Source organism: Lissotriton helveticus, chromosome 7 (assembly GCF_964261635.1).
Source record: "Lissotriton helveticus chromosome 7, aLisHel1.1, whole genome shotgun sequence".
Taxonomy (NCBI): Eukaryota; Metazoa; Chordata; class Amphibia; order Caudata; family Salamandridae; genus Lissotriton; species Lissotriton helveticus.
Genome location: NC_136068.1, coordinates 1075862313 through 1075876994, shown reverse-complemented (window position 1 = coordinate 1075876994; position 14682 = coordinate 1075862313). Strand labels below are relative to the sequence as shown.

Genomic DNA, 14682 nt, shown 5'->3' with positions numbered 1-14682 from the left:
AGTGTCGGAGGTGCTCCGGCGGCCGGGGCTCTTTCCTTGCCTCGCCTCTGCCTGGGCCGAGCGGAGAGGGACTCCTCGCTATTTGCCGTCCACGATCGCGGGCTTGTCCTGTCCCGAGGGGATTGCTCGCTGCACCATAGCGCTGACCTCGCCTGTACTCCTTTGTTGTCCCTGGCGGCAGGAACATGGCGACTGGCTCCTCAGCAGTACTGGCGGACGGCGCCTCGGCTCCTGCCCGGTGTGCCCTGCTCGTGCCCGATTGGGAAGTGGACCTGTCTACAGCGCCTCGTAACGCGGAGGTAATGGATGATCAACCGAGATTAACCCGCACTTCTGTTCTTATTGCTCTTACTCAACTGACGGACGAGTGGCGTGAAAGCTCGAGACTGTTGGGAGAGAAGCTGGACGGATTTGCGGATAGATCGGGCTATACTTTGCCATTCCGCTCTCCTCGCTATGTTGATCAGCCTCCGCTGATCCCTGCCTGTGAAACATTGTTGCCGCGGGAGTGTGTGACGGAACAGCTGCTTGGCGATGAAGCAGAGTGTGGGCTGCGGTCTGACCACCCTAGCGCTGCTACAATGTCTCCCTCCCTGGTGCAGCACACCACCTCACCCACGGCGTCCATGGAGCCGCTGCTGCAACACCTGACTATCCTGTTTGACTGTGCCTCTTCAATAGGGACATTGATACCTTCTACATTGCAAAGTATTACTGCCTTGAAACTGCAGCTCCCTTTATGTGTTGGCTCTGTTTGGGACTGGCGACGTCCATCTTGTCCTTGGACATCTCTTCTTTATCGAATGCGGCCATTTTGCCTCTTTGTTTTCATTGGGGCGGGCTTTCACTTTCTCTCCGAAGGTATTGGCTTTTCACGGGGGTGGGTGCGTCCACGATCGGGCCAGGGCTAGGAGATTTCTTTAGTGGAATGGACGCACTGACGGGCGGGGACTAGGTTGGGACTGCTTTTTGTCTGATTTGTTCGCACATTTAGAAATGACTCTCCCCATCTGCAGTACTGCTTGCTATTTCTGTCGTGCTGATGATAATTGGGGTGGAGGATGCTTATGGGGCCGGTGGTGACCGGGAGTATGTGGAACTGACCTCCTCCCGACTTGTTTTTCCTTATGGGAGTTGTAGATTAGAATACTCTTTTCTTACTCCCTATATTGGGTGTTATATTTCTTTCTTTTTCTTTCTCCTCTTTCTTTCTTGTTGTCTATATTTCGGGTTTCTAATGGGCGACAGGCACGCTGCTAGGGGGGTGGGCCGTAGTCACACGCAGTGGTGCAGGGTGGGGGGATGTTGTTATGTATTGTTTTATGTTCCTATGGCCCTCTTTCTTTCTTTTGATCTTTGCTGTCTCCTTTTTCTTCCTTTGTTTTTCCTTTTTTGTATTTTTCCTTCTTTTCGTGTATCTGGATCGGGCCGGGGGTCGGGTGGTGTTCCTTTTGGGTAGGTCTCGCACTTTGTGCTTCTGAGGTTCACGCAGCTTCTGGGACTTTGTGTGTCTAGCGTTGATAACAGTACGTAACCATTGATTGCTTGCTTATCCTGTCTTCTCTTCCTGATTATAATTTTGGTGAGTGTTTTTCCTCCTACATGGCTTGTTCCCCATAACAGTCACTTTATTGTATGACGCCGGATCCTTTCTTCCTGCTATAAAGCGTGCCCTTTCATGTCCTATTATATAGTGGCTACGTTTGCACAATATCCTGCAGTGGTTTGTCGACTGGGTGGGCCCAAGATGGCGCGGAATGTAGTATATTGTTTGGGTATGCTGTTTGCAATGTTTTATGCATGACTCCAATTGTTGCGGTCCCTTTGGTTGATATTGTGTAGTAGGGCCCGCCCTTCTCGGCTCTGATCTGAATGTACGATCCTCTTTAACTCTGAGAAAATGAAACCTGCATGATTCCTTTTACGTTTGCTACTGACACACTGTAGCGCTATTGTTTTAGCTTTCCGCTTATGGCGATGACCTGTACTGTTTCTGTATGTCATAGCGGCCGGCCCGTAGTGGTTGTAGGCAGATGCTGTGTACTGTTCATAAGCTGAATAAAGGTTTTCAAAAAAAAAATATATATATATATATATATTCCAAGTAAAGCTGCTCCATGTAGTATTTTGAAGGCACTCCAGGTGGCCTTGTTTTTAGTAGTATGGCCAAAAGGAGGGGAACTGGCCTGGTGCTGTACAGGTAGGAGCCTGGGCTGGGACTGGGTTGGCAGAAGCTTTGAAGCATGATGCAGATCAGATGTAATCTTCCTTGTCTTTCCAATAAAATGGGCAGAGAACTTCCCACTGCTTGGCAAGGGTCTGGTGTCAGCTGAGTGGTTAGGGTTGCTTGCTGTTTGTTGTTTGGTGATTTCAAATAGTTAGTGGGTCCTTTTTTGGGGTTGTCTAGTTGCACCCAGAAGTATTCTGTTTTGGAACTTCATGCATGTTTTTTTGTAGGTGCTTCTAGTCGACCTCAGGTGCTTGATGTGTGCGATGGATGGTGAGCTTCCCCATGTTCTTTCAGCAAGACTTAAGTTGCATCTTTCCTCATTAAGGCTGCTGTTGAACCACGGTTAAGAGTGTTGGCTAGGATTTTTTTTTTGCTGCTAAGGAGCAATAGTATCTAGGATGTCTGACATGGATTGAATGTAGTGTTTAGCAAGATCAATGACATTCGTCAACTTTGAGGGAGGCAGAAGGGTTTTGTTGATAGTAGAGGTTGGATAGTATGGATTGATGTTTTTCAAGTCTCTGGGCCATTGGTAGGGTTTAAGAGGTTGGCCCTTTCTCAGTCAGTCAATAACTATTTTGGCCATTGCGACCATAAAAGTGTTTTGGCCCTTTCTAATCAACACCTTCTCCAGGAAGAGGAAGGAGATTAGGTAGTGGTCTGACCAATCAGAGATTTATGGATTCAAGTTGAATGGTATTATTCTGAGATCTAATTAGATTGAGAGTGAAACTTCTGTTGTGTGACTGGATTAAGTTGAGGTCCTTGAGGAAGACCTTTTAAGTGTTCTATATGTGGTTGTTATTCATTCCGATCCCCATAGAAAAAAAGGTTGGTGTGCTTATCCGAGTTTGAAGAAATGGTCTCCATTATTTGGTCAGTGGAAGGTAGGTTGTTTCCTGCAGGTGGTAAATTGTGTGGAGTGTGCATACCATCATATTATTGCTCCAAATTTCGAGAGCGAGATCCACGATATCAGCTGCATGTTTTAATGTCGACCTGCAGTTGAGAAGCATAGACTTGAGATGAGGGTTGGTTTCTAAAGCCCTGCAGTTGGTTGTGGGAACTTGTAGTACTTTGTTCTCACCACAGTTCTGTAGTTACGATTAGGTTTTTTAAGTGAGTTGGATGGAATAGTCTGGAAAGTGACTGGCGAGGGTGATGAATCTCTATTAGTAGCGGTGTAAGATATCAGAAAAGATTGAATGTCTGCATCAATACAAGAACCCTCTGGGATCTTGATATTGGATTGAGATGAGGTTTTCTTTTCCAGTTTAAGTTCGGAGAATTTTTGATGTATGATGACCCATAGCAGGGGAAGTTCGTCCATCCGCTAGGTGGTGAGTTATGATGTTTGAGGAGTGGGGTTTTGTTAGCATCATAGGTCTGGTTGATTTCCAGAAGCTTTTTGAGCTTCGAAATTGTGTGAATAAGGTACTGAAGATTGGAATTAACTAGTTGAAGGTCTTGACTGAGATCAGCAATTTTGTTAGCCAAGAAAGTGGGGTAATCAGTACTTAAGGGAAAGTCAGGTGGCCTAGGGATGGAAGATATGTGTGCCTCTTTCTGTGAGGTAGGAGCCGTCTGCAGATCAGGAGGATCAAAGGTGGGGGAAGGGTGTGATGGGGAAAGGGATAGGAGCATGAGGGATGCAATGGATAGAGGGATGTTCCAGATTCTGGGTGAATAGATGGAGGCATTCTGTCTTGTTTTTTTCTTTTTACACCTCTTAGTCTGCAATCTATGGAGTCCTGGCTGTAGAGTTGCCAAGAATTATCACAGATGGTGGACTTGTCTGCAAGATAAGCAGGGGTGCTAGTAGTGAAGGGTTTGTAAATGATGCAGCTGGTTATGAAAATGGTATGGACTATCAAGGAGGGCAAATGGAGTTCCGTCAGGAAGGGAGTGATGTGATCATATTTCTTCAGGTGACAGTACAGAACCATGTGGAACTCCCCAGGTGATGTGGATCTTTTGGGACCTAGAGCAAACTGGTGTTGGTTGAAAAGGTAGGATGATTGCCAGTAATCCCATTTGAGACTCCAAAGTGTGTATGAAGATGGGATGGTACGCATTAAGAACAAGCAGAGAGCGATTATATGAGAACAACACAGTGAAGACTTGAAATCTTTCCTGAAATTAGAGTTATCAGAAATCCTTGACCTGCCTAAGGAGGTTGTACTTACAGGCACACATAGCTGTCATAGGCTGGTAACACCCAGAGAGGCCAAACAAACCCTCGCATTAAAACATGGTTGTAATAGTGTTGCGCAATAAAAATGTCCAGGAATGATCCTATCTGATGTTTGAATTGCACCGTTTATACATTTTTAGAAATTACCTGGAGATAAAAATAATATCAATTGATAAGCACCATTATCGCGGCACCTTACATAACATAAGCGATGCCTGTGGTGGACTTCGATGCAAGACTCCTGTGGTACTGATCACAGACACACTGAGGGCAATTCCCAAAAAACATTCTCATCTGCAAATGTGTGTTACAGCCGAAACTGACAAAAATATCTTCATTTATACTGCGATGAATTCACAGTCCTGGTCATCGTAAAGAGGTTTACTACTACATGATTCTCTGCCATGAGTGTGCATAAATGTGCAGTAATAGCTCACGTACAGCGGTTGAGAAGTGGGTGGAACAAGGTGCATATGTTGGTGGACACTGATCCCATTCCGACCTTGGAAATGGTCAGGCGTTTACTCCAGTTAAAGGCTGGATTTATTCCTCTTCTGGGATTGAGAGGTGAATGGATCACCTCTAAACTCAGAGGAGGTTTTGGGGAAGGTGTTCCCCTATCACGAAAAATATCGTGCTCCATTTTCCCACGGCTTAACTCTAAACTGTATACAATTACGCATTGGTGAAAGTAGTACACCTGGAAACCTGCACCTGGTGTACCTTTCCAGGCCTACTATTGAGAATTCTTGTGAATTCCAAAAAGTAGCAAATCACACCCCTTTGTAGGAGTAGTTGCACGGATGCAGATTGACTAAATTTTTGTGAACTCACCCTAATGATTCTGCCTGGTTTCTACTAGTTATTCCCTAAATTACTGTGTCAGGCTCTAAATACAGTGTAAATGACTGTCTGCAATAACAGTGATGCTGCTAGAGGCATTGACAATATATGTACCTGCAAATTTCTAATCCAGACCAATATTAGTTGCTATGAAGGATGCAAGAAGGAGATTTATAGTCCAGAGTTCTTACAGTCACTGAACACTGCAAATCAAGGTTGACAAATCTAATGAGAAGCTCCGAACCTACCAGCCTGAAGTTCGTGAATCCCAGTAGTCAAACATCAGTTTACACCTACAAACCAAGCACAAAGCCCCCCGAAAGCCTACTTTTGCCTCCTTACTACACCTCCACCAGACCCACTGGAAACTATAATCATAACTCATTAAAGGCATTTACATATATTGTAGATGTCGGGCCACCTAAAAAAAGGGTGCGAACAGAGGGACAAGATTCAGGTATATCGAGTCAGAGGCATTTGATGGATTGCAGAAATAGATGGTTATTGTTGATATTATACAGGTAATCTTTCTTAACCCGCCCATTTTTGGTCCATGATACTAGAGCAATGATTAAGGTTGGCATGAAAACCACTCTTTTGGAAAGTAAGATGCTATTAAAGGCTCTGTTTTAAAAAAAAGAAAACGGCAGAGAACTTCATTGAAATAGGAGGGGGCAAAACATAAGCCTTTACATACATTCATTCATAAAAACTTTATTTTGGCACACATGGCCATAAAAGAATCATTAAAATAGCAGTTAAAATACAACAAAATTTACACAATTTACAAATAGATGTAAGAAGAGTCAATCTTCCTATTTCTGGGGCAGCTATTCCCCACATCTGCCTTGTTGGTTTTGCATTGATTATAAACCGGTACACAAAAGTGCTTGTGCATTGTGCTAGTTAATGCTATTTCAAGTGGTCATTATTGGCCCATTGTGTGTTACATTTTTAAAATTTGCGATGCACCTACAGTGATTACAAACGAACACGAAATCTATGTCTATACATGACAATGGTCATGATAATCCTCCTATTTGATTCTTTAAGCTATGAGCTGTTTTAAAAAGGATTTAGTAGAAAATGGTAAACCGCCCAAGAGAAACAACGTTTACTCATCCATCATATTAGCCTCAACTTGGCAATATAAAAATTGCCTAGAACAATAGCCATAAGGGGCCACAATACATGTAACATTTGGTGTGGACGAGAGTAATTCATTACAGTAGTTCAATCAGATTAACACAGAAAAGATAAAAACAATAATACCAATTCGACAGTATGGAGATTAAATCAGAATTGGTCATGAATTATTGCCATTCCAATTAACAATCTTTTTTTAGAATGGCTCTACGGGTACACCACATGGTGAATAGGAAGCGTGAGAAGGAGAAGACAATGGGCATATGTGTATTAGATATTAGCAGCCTGTACACTTCACTGCAGTGTCTAGACCCCAGTTTCCTACAAAGTTGGAGTAACCAACGAGACCTAGCCCTCCTGTAGCCCTAGCAAAAAAATATCACGTGAAGCTCCGTCTGGTTTGCGGTATTGCACGCTGGGCACTCCCCGTTGGTGGAGCCATCCCATTTTTTTGTGAATAAGCGCAGGGGAAGGACTCCATATCTAAATTGTAAGTAGAGCTTGTTGGCGAGGAGTGGCTGGATGTCATCCAGCACCAATTCTAGGGTGTAACTATTTTTTACTTCCAGCAACTCAGCAGTCAGTCGGCCCGCGGTGAGCCTCCTGTGGAGCTCGTTGAGTTTAAGATCACTAAAACTCTCTACCAAGGTCTTTCTGGAGGTTGTTTGGATGGTTTCTTCAGCTTTTCTCCATAGAATCATGGTAGCTTCCCTGCATCTCGCAGCTCCATAACTTCAATCAGTTCATCCCTATATGCAGCTAGTTCCGGGTTGCTCCACAGGTGGCGCCAATAAAGTTGGGGTCTAAAGTCAACTTCATCCACAATGGGTCTAATCCCGAGAACCATACAGAGAGGTGTTAGAGGTGTACTAGTAGGGAGGCCCATAAGATGTCTAGTGAATGAATTCTCTGTGTGTGCTAACGAGCCAGGTTCATAGTGTCCCGAATTCTGCTCCATATAGGGCAGCGCTCCTGGCCTGAACTTTGTAGATTTCCACCACTGGACTGACCAATTTTTCAGTGCAGCTCCTGTATAATTTTAAGATACGCCCCGTTGTCGGAGTTAATTTCAGACTAGCTTTATTGATTTGGGCAACCCAGTCCATTCTCTTTGTCAACGTAATTCCCAGATATTCAAAGATGGATACCCTCTCCAGGGGTCTGCCATCCAGGCAGGGATTAGGGCGGGTGGAATTACCTACATTGAAGGCCATATACTTTGTTTTTGGGAGATTAATCTCCAAACCCCGATGTTTGCAGAAAGCACTAAAATTATCAAGGGTCCTTTGATTGTCCATAGGGGATTTTGCGAGCCGGGGCGTGTCATCTGCAAACATCAGGGGTGGAATTTTATGCATCGCCAGCCTAGTGGCATCGATGTTCTTCCCGTCGTTCCATGTATCTATTAAACCATTGACAAAAAGGCAGAAGAGGGTCGGGCCAGGACGCAGCCTTGGGGGACACCGCTCCCTATAGGCAAGGGGGATGAGAGTTTGCCATTTATGCCATATCTCATTTGGGCAAAATTACCCTTGTGTAAGCGTTTTAACTGATGACACAGGTACTCTGGGACTCCCATGTCTAGTAAAATTGCCCAAAGTTTGTCCCTCGGTACCAGGTCAAAAGCAGATTTAAGGTCTACAAGTATAAGGTAGAGGCTGCCACCCTCTACACATACGGTTTTCCAATGTATCAACTGTAGCCCAAAAATGTGATCAGTTATTGACGTCCTTGCTCTAAACCCAGCTTGAAGGGGGGTAAGAATATTAGGTTCCTCCATCCAATTCTGGAATAGCCCCCAATAAGACAAGGGCGAAAAATTTCTGCCATAAATCTATGAGACTAATAGGCGATAATTGGCAGGCGAAAGCGGGGAGCCCTTTTTAGGTCTCGCGACCTGTCAATGCGCATGCGCATTGAGCGGAGCAAGACTATAGGGGCTTAAACAGACTTTAACTAACTGGCGATTTGATGCTGTGCCCGTGCGCTTTTAGGTCAATGCGCGTGCACAGCATCAAATCACTAGCCATCTGTTCCCCTGCAGCTCTTCCCGCTCCGCCCCACAAGCTTCCCCCAGCGTGAGCTCTGGCTCAGCCGAGCCGCACTCCTCCCACACCTTTGAAGTGAAGCTTCACTTCAAAGGCCCCTGCTGCTTCCTTCACACTATATCCAGGCGTGTCGCAGTTCTCCTCCCCCTCCCCACAGCAATGCCGGCCGTACTTTCACTTTGACGGCCGCAGGCCGTCTCTCGTGTTTCTCCTCCCCCCTCCCAGTATTTTTTTTTTTTTAAACTTGTTTTACTTGCGGTGTGACACAGTGATTTCTAATTGCTGGGTGAGCTTACACTCAAAAACTTTCACTTTGACGGCCGCAGGCCGTCTCTCGTGTTTCTCCTCCCCCCTCCCAGTGTTTTTTTTTTTTTAAACTTGTTTTACTTGCCATCATGCATCCTAATCCAAACTTCTGCAGTTGACTGACGTTGTGTGATTCTGTGTAAAGGACTTTATTTCACTATGGCTTCAAGTGTAAAACAACCATTGAAAATGCAATAGACCTCGCCTTTTATTAAGTTAAAGCCATTTGCTTTGCTAAACAATACCATTAGCTAAGCAAATGACTTTAACTTAATCAAAGGCGAGACCTATTGCATTTTCAATGCTTGTTTTAAATTAGTATTATTTCAGCCCCTGCCCAGATGGTAGAAATCGGCATGCCTTGTAATATAGCATTAAACAGAGTGGACAGGTAAGGGGCCCAAATAGTGGTCTAGGAGCGAAAGAGGTCACCAGGAATCTTGTCCAGCCCTGCGGCTTTAGCTGGTGTTATCTTTCCTAGGGCATCGGTGACCTCTCTCAAAGAGATTGGGAGAACATCGTCAGATATTGAGCCAGGGTGCAATGTCCGTCCAACCACATTCCCTTCCCATCTTCAGCCTTTGTATGAAGGAATTCAAAGAGGGCCTTCAATACTCCTTCACCTACATTAGGTTCTATGGCAGATTTGCCAACCTGGGAACCAGTGTTTATGATGTTCCAGAAGGTCCTTAAGTGAATATATGATGTTACCACGATTGCAAGTTCCACGCATGCCATTACCACGCGAATTTTAGTTCGCAAGTGGCTTTACCACGCTGGAATTTACAACAATGGATTATAACACGCGTAGAAACGTCCACTAAGCACAAATGAAACATAATGAAATTGATAGGCAAAAAAAGTATGTCTAGAGTTTGTAGTAACTGCTTAACCCATTCGATCGTTTTTTTTCAACATTCAAAAACAACAAATTACCCTAGATTTATAAATTCATTAATTTTACTGTGCGCTTAAATATTTATATATTTTAAATAAAGATTATTTACTTACCTTACACCTTCCCGTCTTTCACCAGCAGCCCTTCCTTCCATCCACCATCGAAACAAGCGTCAAAACACGTCTACCAACATTAAAAACGGACTGCTATTTTGACGTACACGGCACGTCTTTGGGGGAGGCACTTTCCTTTTTCTTCAGTGGTACTGAAGTGCGTATTTTTATTTATAAGTAACCTGCTCCTTTGTTTTTTTTTTTTTTGGGGGGGGAGACCCTCCCAGCCCCCCCAAGTACCCCCCCCAGCCCCTCCCCAGCCCCCAAGCCCACGCAGAACGACTGGAAGGATTACCACGTCTCCCCCCCCAAAGCCCACGCAGAACGTACTTGGTGGTAGTGGAGGTCGTGGAAGGCACCCGCGTTTAAAAGACGTTTTCGTGGTAAGTGACTCGTGGAAAATGTTATTAGTGGTAATTACTTCGTAGTAAATGATGTTTCCCTCCTTAAGTCATGTGTGTTTAATGTGCTTCTAATATCCTCCCATTTTTGGGATTCCCCGCTTCTTTTAGCCTTAGCCGTAGCACTCTTGCATTTTACTCTTGCTTCTTTGATCACGGTCTTATCATTAATTTTAATGGCACAAAAAAGGTCAGATTTGGCTGCTTGACAACTTACATTAAATCATTGGTGCTTAGATTTATTGGTCACCCTGGGCTTTCTATTTTGATAAAAGAAGACGGCCACAGAGGCAACTAGTTCTTGGTCATTGTTAAAAATTCTCAAGAGGGGATTGGGGGTACCCTTTATCTCTACTGCTTGGTTTGCAACCAGTAGGTATGGAATAATGTGATGATAGAGCATGGCCAGTTTTTCTTGTGATTGAGAGATTTCAACCCAACGGACTCTCCTCCCTTCATTAAACTGAATCAGGCATGGGTCTGGTGCTGGCAACTTATCAGGCACATTTCTAGCACATGGCATTGCTATTTCTAAAATGAGAGCATTGTGGTCGCTATCATAGCGAGGACTGATTTTAAAGGCTATCACTCTATGCCATGATTTGGTGTCTATTATAATGTAATCAATAATTGAAGTATGCCCCAGTCTGTTGAAAGTATGTTTCCTGGGGCTATCAGCCGTGGTGCGTCCGTTACATGCTCTCAGTGAGAAGTTTAATGTTAGGGTACATATCTGCAGGACTAGTGGTGTCCAGGCCCTCGCTGGAGGTATATAGGGCTCTGGAATGGACCAGTATCGGTCCTCCTTGTCAAATGTGCCCGTAACCAAACCATTTAGGGGTTCAAATTGGCAATTAAAATCTCCGCCAATGATTACCCCACAGTTTGAAGGAATGGTTGGGAGGAAGGTACTTAGTTGGTCAAGAGTGGTGGACTCTTGGCCTAGGAGGACTGGTCGGGAATATACATTTATTAGCATAATGCTTGCTTTTGTGTGGAAGGATAGAAGGGCACAGAGGATGTCACGTGTGGAGCTCTCTAGTTGTTTAGCCTCACAGCCCAGATGTACTCCTACCCAGGTGCACAACCTCCCAGACAGACTGCCCTTCCCCGCATGGGTAGCTGGAATGCTAAATGACGCATAACCCACTCTGTGCGTTTCATCCCTGGCCCATGTTTCTTGGAACATGCAGATCCCATGATGCTCGATGAAGAGTCCTCATTCCAGGCCGTCCAGTTTAGAGGCGGGTCCTGCTATGTTCCAGGAAAGAAGCTTTAAACTTGGGGAGTGCACTTGATTTATATGACCGGGGAGCATGATGATATGGCTCTCTGATTTGTCCCAGGGGGGTTGACAGCTCTCCTTGGGCTGAGCTGGGCTTAATCTAGTGATTGGGTCATGTGGGCCCTTTACAGTAGAAGGGGGGTTTACTACGTCCCAGAGTGCTGGATTAGATATCTGCATGTCCTTTTGGGATAGATCAGGGATCAATGTGCCAGTAGTGTCTAATTTGTGTTTGCCCCTGGGTAATCTATTTTTTCCTCCTTCATTTACCTGGACTGGAGTCACAATCTGCTTCAGGATGCCTTTCCTCAGTTCAGTCTCCCTCAACTGGGGGATAGGCTCTCTACTGTAATCAGGTTTTTCTAGTGGGGGCTCTATGTTCCAGAGGCAATCCACTGCCTCAAGTGGGTTAAATCTATTTAATACAGGAATGTTATAAAATAAGGGCGGTGGTTGAGCCTGAAATAGTGGGGAGAATTGTTTTTCCTGCGGCCACTCCCACCTCAGTTGGTCATTTCTTCTTCTGGCCTACGGAATGTGGCCTGGGGGTAAATATATCCCAATGGTAGTGAGCTTATACACCCCCTAACCCTGTGATGGTGACTATCTAAAAGGGATTCTGCAATCTCCGTGTTCCTGCAGTTAATCACGACACAATCGCCAGTAATATCTTTCGGTCTCCAACCCACACAACCCACCCTGCGAATCATAAGAATTTCACTTTTATCTCTATAAGAAAACTGTTTGTAGTTGGCTAACCATTGTAGGCAATTGTTTCTTAGATAAAGATAGGATTCTCTACTCCCCTGTTTCAGCTCCGGGAGTCCTGCTAAAATGACTACATAAGGGGTTGAGGCCGGGGGAGGTTAATACACAGAGGGGCTATCCCTGGATCATAACTTCCCTCCTGTGGGACACTCTTCTGTCTAGGCCTCTCGCAAGGAGAGTTACTTACTTGAGACCTTGATGCAGATGGATCGTTAATTCTTTCAGTCTGTGCCCCCTGTTTATGCCCCTGGCCATGAGTACTGTTTCCGTTTCCCTTTGGGATACTCAATCACTTTCCCTCACGCTCCTGGTTGGGGTGAATTGCCATGCTGGGGGAGGGTGTGTTGTCGGTTGTTAGGGGCCCAGGGTTAGATCTTGTGGGGTTCACTGGATTGACCGGTTCCTTTACCCTCAGAACCACCTCAGTCCTATCCATCCAAATTGGTGAGCTTGTCAACCCGTTCCCACGAGTTTTTTAGCTCATCCCTCACAATTGTCCTGACTTGGACCTGCATGTCCAGTACCACGTCAGTGACTCAGGCTGGCTGGTCTAGTCCTGCTTGTAGTGCTGTTCTTAGACCATCCTCCTTCACATCACCAGGTGTCTTGCGGTCCATGGTTTGTTTGTTGCGTTTGGGCCCTGTTGGTGCGGCGGTTTTGGTCTACCCTTTTTTTGGGCGGGTGCCTTCTGGATATAGCTCATCCACCCTACTCGCTGCACGGGTCCTTGGGTGGAAGATTGGGGGTTCTTGAGCAATGGACAGTGAGGATCCTGTTTCGTTGTGGAGACTAAGGGGTAGGGCTAAGTCAGAGGTGAGTGACAATCGTCTTTCAGTTAATTCGATCTCTGTTGCCACTACACCTATAGCTCTCTGTAACATCCTGTCTATTGAAGTCGGTTAAAGAGATGAACCCGGTTGCGCTGGCACCACATGAAGTTTCCCCGCACCATCTAGTCTGCCCATGGTTGTAAGGGGGTCAAAGTGATCTAGAGAATTATACGCCTGTGACTTAAATTCACTTACCTTAGAGTTATTGATGTCGGGTCCAAACTCCTAAGATCCGTTGATCTCCCTTGGAAAGCCTAGGGGGATGGCCCAGCCCGGCCTCCTCCGGCCACTGACGGGCGCAGGCGGGCCTGCCCTTGGCTCGGGCACTCCCGCGCGCATCCCACGCTTCAGGAGCCCTTCGCTGCTTTTAAGGCGCACCTCTGGGTGCGAAAGCATGAGCGCCCCACTGCCTGCTGGGACGCGATGTCCTGGCCGTTCCCCTCATGCCTGGCGGCAAAGTACAAAGTGCTGGCCATTCCCCTCATGGCTTGCGATGATATGCGAGAAACAATGATCTCACTCTATTACTTAACCACTTTGAAGTAGTGATGTGTGCACCTGCAGAGGAGGATCCGCCCAAACCTCCTGATTCAAAAGAACGTCACAAACCAAGGACCTAGTCCCGGCATGCGTGTGCACTACTAAAAACACTCGAAGAGTGTTAACACAATGTAAACTACACTTAAACCAGCAGTATCATAACTTAAACACTGGAAAACATAATATTAATGTCCATCTTCTTCGAAATTCCGTTTTTAAGGTGAAGCGAACAGACTCCTCCTTTAACTCATCAAATTCATATTTATTATACAAGCGAAGCAATCAACATTCTTGCAAGCAATGATATATTTATCCCAATGCATTTCGGGCTTAGAACAATAGTCCTTCATCAGGGGAATCTTCTTGCAAGCAATCCTACAAAAAAATCCAGCCTCTGACCGAGAGTACTCCGGTCGGTTAAGTGAGGAAAACAGCAAGACAGTTGACAATCATCCCCTATCCCAGTGTGCACCCCGAAGTCCGTGATCACCATGAACCACTGAGCATTATCATCTACAAATGTGTGTTACAGCCGAAACTGACATAAATATCTTCATTTAGGACTGCGATTAATTCACAGTCCTGGTCATCGTAAAGAGGTTTACTACTACATGATTCTCTGCCATGAGTGTGTATAAATGTGCAGTAATAGCTCACATGCAGCGGTTGAGAAGTGGGTGGAACAAGGTGCATATGTTGGTGGGCACTGATCCCTTTCCGACCTTGGAAATGGTCAGACGTTTACTCCAGTTAAAGGCTGGATTTATTCCTCTGCTGGGATTGAGAGGTGAATGGATCACCTCTAAACTCAGAGGAGGTTTTGGGGAAGGGGTTCCCCTATCAAGAGAAAAATTGGGCTCAATTTTCCCATGGCTTATCTCTAAACTGTATACAATTACGCATTGGTGAAAGTAGTACACCTGGAAACCTGCGACTGGTGTACCTTTCCAGGCCTACTATTGGGAATGCTTGTGAATTCCAAAAATAAGCAAATCACACCCCTTTGTAGGAGTAGTTGCACGGATGCAGATTTACTACATTTTTGTGAACTCACCCTAATGATTCTGCCAGTTTTTCTCC

The 14682-nt window shown here is 45.3% G+C and overlaps 1 protein-coding gene across 7 annotated transcripts in view; it reads right to left on the bottom strand.

Moving 5' to 3' along the window:
• Positions 1-14682, bottom strand: part of CARD14 (caspase recruitment domain family member 14) — a 630897-nt gene that overhangs the window by 86225 nt on the left and 529990 nt on the right. The gene's annotated exons all lie outside the window — the stretch shown is intronic.